Source organism: Suncus etruscus, chromosome X, assembly GCF_024139225.1.
Source record: "Suncus etruscus isolate mSunEtr1 chromosome X, mSunEtr1.pri.cur, whole genome shotgun sequence".
NCBI lineage: Eukaryota > Metazoa > Chordata > Mammalia > Eulipotyphla > Soricidae > Suncus > Suncus etruscus.
In genome coordinates this window covers 55,526,515-55,534,019 of record NC_064868.1, presented here as the reverse complement: position 1 = coordinate 55,534,019, position 7,505 = coordinate 55,526,515, and the positions used below count along the sequence as shown (strand labels likewise).

Below are 7,505 nucleotides of genomic sequence, written 5' to 3'. Positions count from 1 at the left end.
GCTCTGGAAGGGAAGGAAAACTGTCCAGGAGGCAGGAGCAGCCACCACAGTGGGAGGGAGCAAGCCAACAGCTGAGTGAGACAAGGCCTGAGTTATTTCTTTTTCCAGTTTGTTGGTATGTGGGTGGATTTTTCTCCTTTTTACTTCTCTCCTGCTCTCTGCTGTTTCTACAGAAATGTGGGAGTTTGCAAATTTGACTCAGTGGAGCTTAAGAGGCAAGAGCTGTTTTAAGGGGGTCCTTGTCAGGGACCAGAGGAAGAAAGAAATTCTGTAAGTGATAAAACTATTCCTGAGGTGAAGAAGGCTCTTATTCCCTTTTCATCTTGAAACTCAACTCTGCTCAGCTTTTAGCTCTCAAAACGCATCCCACCTGGTGACTGTGAATGCCTCTCTTTACTTTTTCCTTGCTTTGGATTGCCTAATTCCCTTTCCTCAGCACTCTAGACAAGCCTGGAACTCCCATTTCTTCTGCTCAGAGATTTATCTCCTGTCTATGAGCAGGGAACCATTCACTGTGGGGACCATGGAGCTTTCCTTTTTTTTTTCTCCTGATTATGCATTTAAAGATTTTTTTTTAAAAAAGAACTTGTCAGATTCCAGGAAGGTGGCTCAGTGGTAAAATGCCCACCTTCTTGACAGGTATGAGGCCACAGGCCCTGGCACTATCTCACATTCCAAATGCAATATTAACAGCATTGTCATTGGTGACCCCCACTCTCCTCTCAGTAATCCCCTGATTTTGTGTGCAATCTCTGGTAGATCAGAACCAAGTGTGAGCAAGCATCACAAATAAAGCATGCAACCCCCAAGTCATCAAGATTGCAGCACAAGAAAGGGAAAATGGGGAACTCTGTATCACATGCTATGAACCAAATGATTGTTTCAGACTTTTAGAGGGGAAGATCTTGGAAAAGATTAAGGGGTGGCTAAGGGAAGGATTCCTGGAGGATGTAGGGCTAAACAAACTGACGAAAGAGGTGTTAGTATTCTAGGCAGGGCAAAAAACAACAGGGCTGTGGGTCTGGATACCTAGATGCAGATCCTAGTTCTGCCATTAATTTTTAATCTTATGTTCAATAAGGAAGTGATTTTCTTTTACTTAGACTATTTTTCCTTATCTGGAAAATGTCTAGCATCTGTAAGCTTCTATAGATCTGTGGAGACTAAAATAATTCTAGACAACTGCAAAGGCTGGTTACTCTAGCAAGACCACATCCTCCATCATCATCATCATCATCATCATCATCATCATCATCATCATCATCATCATATCGCCACTACCACTAGAGGGCAACACACTCTGTGCCTTTAACTGGGTCTACCCCTCACCCCCAGAAGTGTGGAACAGGGGACCAGGGCTAGAGTATAGCTGTTAGGTTGCCTGCCTTGCATGCTGCTGACTCGGGTTCAATCCCGGCATTTCATATGATGCCCTGAGCGCTTCCAGGAGTGATCTCTTAGTGGGGAGCCCGAGTAGTTCCTGAATATCACCAGGTGTGACAAAAAAGAAAGAAAGGAATGAAACTGTCTTCTCATTCCATCCTCTCCTCTCAGTCTCTCCTGGAGAGGAGTATGTTGAGGGATATAGGAACTTTCCATTTGGCATTGCTAGTCCTAACATTGTCTGATTTTCTAAATTGTTCTCAATCCCAAGTCAACATTCAGATTCTTAGTATGTCATAATGTGAATGAATTGTCCCGCTTCTAGGGAACTATGGGAATAAAGTGTTCACAGGTTTGGTTTGTCTGTCCACAAAGATGTTTTCACAAGATTATTGCTGTCCACATGATTATGCTGTTCATTCTATGGTTCCCTTTTCTGGCAGTAGTGTAAAATTCTACAAGCTTGTTGATAGAGGAGCTGGCATCCTCCTTCCTAAAGAATTCATTTCAATACTTACCTGGCAGGGGAGATACCATGATCACGAAGGTGGCTTTCCCAGGGTGAGGCTTATCCTTTGCACTCTGGATGTGCTGACCCCTGCCATTCCCCAAATGTGGGAAACTCGACTGCATAATTTGTGGTAATGGGGAACTGCATTCGCGCTCTCCCCTGGAAAAAAACGAATTCATTTCAGTGGTTCTGGTTATATTAATCAGAGGTACAGAACACGTTTTACATGTAAAAGGCCTTAGATTGAATCCATGTCATAATAAAATAAAGCAAGAACATTTTCACTATTATTTTGGCCTCTTTAATACTATAGATGAATATATATCCCTATGAAATTGTTCATTTATGCATTCAAGAAACATGGATTCCTTATGGCTTACCTAACCATGTACCAAACTTTTGACAGATCTGTGTCAGAGTGTTAACTAAAACCATATGGAGTACCTGCCCTTGTAAGATTAACAGTTTAGTTAGGGGGGCCAAGGACTAAAGAAATTAATATGTAATCATGTAGCTTCTAAGTTCGACAAAGAAAGACTCTGAGAGAAGATATCATAGGATTGTCCTGGAGAAATTGATGAAATCATGTATAAACTGAGGTTTTTTATTTTTCTTTTGTTTGCAGAGCTGGAACATATGCAAGATAAGTGCTCTGCTGCTGAGCTATAGCTTCAATTCTAAACTAAGTTCTAAAAAATTAATAGTTGAAAAGTAGGCAAAGTCAGCGGTAGGGAAAAAAGGTTTTCTAAGTATGGAAGAATAACAGCAGGTGTGAGGCCCAAAAGGGGAAACCCCAGCTCGAATGAGGAACTGTTTGCTCCTTGAGAGCTCAGTCTTCCTCTTGCTCATCTCTTGTTCTAGCTCCAGGTTTGAAACTCAGAGATACAAAATAAATGTCTGTTGAAGTAAATTATATGAAGTATTTTCATGGAAAACATTATAAACTGTGGGTCAAAAGGCTTAGCTTCTAGTCCTAGCCATTCTGGGCAGTTCAGTTCAAGGTTTCAACTGCCTACATACTGGCAGGATCTCCGGGGAGGCATGAATTGGAAGATAAAAAATTCTGTCCTTCAGAAACACATGGCCAAATAAAATAGTTGACAGGGAGTATGACCCTTCTCTGGGCCTCTTTCTCTCCAGTTCTAAAGGGAGGGTTTTGGAATATCAATATATTTTTATTTTTATCTTTTTCATTAGAGAACTATGAGATACATAGTTAAAAGTTATTGATAGTTGAGTTTCAGTCATACAATGTTACAACACCCATTCTTTCACTGGTGTTCATTTCTGCCACCAATTTCTGTAGCCTGCTTTTATGGCAGAATTTCTGTGCCTGTTTGTCTGTCTGTCTGTCTGTCTGTCTGTCTATCTTCTACCTTTTTTCCTTTTAGGCACTATGACTTGCAATACTGTTACTGGAAGGGTATCACATTTTACTGTCTTTCAGTTCCCAGTTCTTGCCCTTAAAAAGTTACATTGAATAGGATTGGGAGAATGTAGACTTAGTTTCTGTCATTTCTGTTGGAAGGGGATTGGGGCCACACCAGCAGTGCTCAGGAGTTACTCCAAGTTCTATGCTCAGAAATTACTCCGGGCAGGCTCAGGGGATATGAAGGATAAAACCCTGGTTGGCTGCATGCAAGACAAACTCTAATTCTTTGCTATGGCTCAAGTCCCAAGAGTCATTTCTGTTTTTATATATGTCTCAGAAGCAATTGAAGTTCACCATTCTTGCCTAGAATGTTACAGCAGTCAATGAACTTATTTTTTGCCTTCTTTCCTATACCCTACTGTACTTTTTAAAATCTTGTTTTCTACACCTAGAACAGTGTTTTACATGCAACAAGATAATCCCTCTTTAAGCATTAATTTGCATGCAACAAGACAAATCCTCTATTAATATTTTCTCATAACATACTTTTTTGGTATTTATTTTTTATTTTTATTGTGAACAAAGTAAATTATGAATCTTTCACAGTAATATTTAAGGTATATAGTGACAATGAATCAGGGGCATTCCCAGTACCAGTGTTGTCCTCTCTCCACCCCTGTACCCAGCATGCATCCCATATCTCCCTTCTTTGCCTCTAAGACTGCTAATGTAACTGGTCCCCTCTGTGTATAGCTTGTTGTAGATTGGGTATCGATTCTTTTGTCCTTGACTTTGGATTTGGTGTTTAAGTCTGATAATTTTTTATTTCCACTCAATGATCATATGACTGTTTGGTTCTGGTACTATATATTTCCCCCCCTCAATTTATGAGGCAGGACAAGATGATTCAAGTTATGTGGTTCCATTTGAAGAAAAAAGAAAAATAATCAAAATACTGGAAGGAGTCTGTCTAGAGGTTATAAATATCAATTCAAAAGATGAAAGGGGAAAAAGAAAAAAACATAACAAAACAAAAACAAACAAACATAAAACAACAAAAAACCAAAACCAACAACTACAAAAAAGCACAAAAGCAAAAAAATAATAATAACCATGAGAATGGGGAAAAATAAAATTAAAAAGTAGGGCTGATGTGGCAAGGTTTTGTGCTTTTTTGGCATAGGCACAGTAAGTATTGGAGAAATTAGAAAGGGAATTCCCTTGGCTGAAGACATACAGGGTTTCTCCACCCTTGAAGCATACTGTCATAGGAACAACTACAGGTGTCATACATGCTCATTTTCACACCCCAAGGTCTTTTTATGGTGCCAAGAAACTTTCTGCTCCATTGTGGATGATAAAACCTGGCCTCTGTAACTAGAGATCTTGGTATTTGCACAGGTTATAGAAAAAAGACTAGGATAGATTCATTCTTTATGGTTCTAGAAGTTCTGTTCTATCACTGTTGTTGTAATCAGTCTTCTGTAAGTAGTGGTCTTGGTTTTTGCACAGATCCTAGGACAAAGCCTAGGACAGAGTCTTTCATTATGGTTCCAGAAGTTCTGCTCAGTCGCAGTTGTCAAAGTCATCTCTCTGGAATTAGAGATCTTGGTTATTGTACAAATCCTAGGGTCTTTTTTATTGGTCCCACGATAAGTTCTGCCCAGTCATGGTTGTCATAGTCAATCTTCTGTAGTTAGTGATCTTGGTTTTTGCACAGATCAAAGAAAAACTTGCCTTCTGATTTTATCCTACAGTTAGGTGTTGTGATAGAACAACCTGCTCTTAGATCAAGTTGTTGCCCTTTCCTCATTGTCAGGATATCATATCAAAACTGGCTTATGTTGGTGTCAGGACAGTATTAGGAATTTCCCAGTGGGAGTTTGGTTCCTGATGCTGTTGCAGGGAACTGTGTCAGTTCTATGTTTGGGATATAGGGTTTGGGATTGAACAGTCACTGTCTGATCACATGGAGTCTAAGTTGGGTCCACATGACATATGTTCTGGGTGGGAAGTGCCCCTGTATTATAAAATGTATGAGTTCTTATCCCTAGTAGAAATAAAGCTTGTTTCTATACATAAAATTTCCCCTATTTTAGTATGTATTTGCAAAAAAAAGGTGCCATATTATATTGCTGGTACTTTTGGACATTTGTGGGTATGACAGACAACAAATTCTCTATGTCCTGGTTTTGACCTGAGATTTTATCCCAGGCAAGAATTTTTGTTGTAGGTTTTTGTACCAAGTAGAACCAAAACAGGTGAAGTTAAGGAAATATATATATATATATATATGAAAAATAGAAGAAATAAATAAAAAATAAATTAAAAAAGTAATTAAAGAAAAAAGTAAAAGTAAAAAAGTAATAAAAGTAAAAAAGTAAAAGGTTACCTTACATTTAGAATAAACTAAGAGGTGTTATTATAGATGTATTAAACATATAAAGGAAATATAATCTTCCCCATTAAGTCTGTTGTGATATTCTTGTGGGGGGTGAAATCCAGGGCACATTTTCATCCCACATTGTGGTCTTGTTGTATTATATGTATGTATGGTATATATTCTAAATACCTCAGATAAGTGTTATCATTCTGTATTTATCCTACTTCTGGCTTACTTTATTTAACATAATATTTTCTAGATTCATCCATGTTGCTTTAAAATCCATGATTATATTATTTCTAACTGCTATGTAGTATTCCATTGTGTATAAGTACCACGTCTTTATGATCCACTCATCTGTTGTTGGGCATCTAGGTTGGTTCCAAATCTTGGCTATTGTGCTGAGTGCTGAGATAAATAGTGGAGTGCATACAGATTTTGGAATGAATGTCTTTATGTCTTGGGAATAGATACCCAGGAGTGCAATTACTGGGTCATATGGCAGCTCAATTCTGAGTTACTGAGCACCCTCCATACTGTTTTTCATAGGTATTGAACCAGGCAGCATTCCCACCAGCAGTGGAAGATTTCCTTTCTTACCTCATCCCCACCAACAGAGATTGATCCAGTTATTTTTGATATGTGCCATCTTCACTGGTACCTCATTCAATGGTACCTCATTGTTGTCTTTATTTGGATTTCCCCAATGATGAGTGATGATGAACATGTTGTCATGTGTCTATTGACCATTTGCTGATCTTTCTCAGAAAAGTGTCTATTCATTTATTCTCCCCATTTTTCTATGTCTTTAATACATTTTTGGAGCTCCCCTTTCTGAGTTCTTTGTATATCCTAGATTTCAACCCTTTATATGATGTGTTGAGTGAAAAATTTTTTCTCAGTTCGTTAACTGTCTACTAGTTTTAACCAGGGTTTCTTTCATCATGCAGAAACTTTTTAGTTTGATGTAGTCCAATTTACTTAGGTTTGATACTGAAGTTCTTGCCATTGAAATTCTATCATCAAAGACTTTTTTTGACATATAAGTCTTGAAGTGTTCTGCCTATTTTTCATCAATGAACTTTATAGTTTTAGGTCTGATTTCAAGGTCTTTAATTTATTTTGAGTTGACTTTTGTGTAAGGTGTGAGGTATGGATAAATATTTAATTTCTTTCTTTTTTTTTTTTTTTTTTGGTTTTTGGGCCACACCCGGCGGTGCTCAGGGGTTACTCCTGGCTGTCTGCTCAGAAATAGCTCCTGGCAGGCACGGGGGACCATATGGGACACTGGGATTTGAACCAAGCACCTTAGGTCCTGGACCGGCTGCTTGCAAGGCAAACGCCTCTGTGCTATCTCTCCGGGCCCCTGGATATTCTATTCTAACTCACTGGTCTGTTCCAGTACCATGCTGTTTTGATCACTATGACTTTATAGAAAAGCATCAGATTAGGTAAAGAGATGCTTCTCGGAGTTTTGTTTTTCAGTATAGATTTGGCTAACCTGGGTTTTTGGTGGTCCCATATGAATTTTATAATTGTTTGTTCTAAGTCCTTAAAAATGATGTCTGAATTTGGATCGGAATTGCATCGAATCTATGGAGAAGATTAGGTAAGATTGTCATTTTGATGATGTTGATTCTACCTACCCATGAGCATGGGATATTCTTCCATTTCTTTATGTCCTCTTCAATTTCTTTCTGAAGTGTTTTAAAGTTTTCATGGTACAGGTCCTTCACTTCTCTTGTAAGTTTTATTCCTAGATACTTGATATTTTTGGATACTATTTTAAATGGGATTGACTCCTTAATTTCTTTCTCCTCTGCTTCGTTATTTGTATAGAGGAATGCTACTGTCTT

The 7,505-nt window shown here is 38.4% G+C and overlaps 1 non-coding gene across 1 annotated transcript; it reads left to right on the top strand.

Moving 5' to 3' along the window:
• The first annotated feature begins 1,893 nt into the window (after positions 1-1,893).
• On the top strand, positions 1,894-2,056 carry LOC125999798 (U1 spliceosomal RNA). Its single transcript, XR_007492268.1, has one exon. It is a non-coding gene; the product is annotated as a U1 spliceosomal RNA (small nuclear RNA).
• The last annotated feature ends 5,449 nt before the right edge of the window (positions 2,057-7,505 follow it).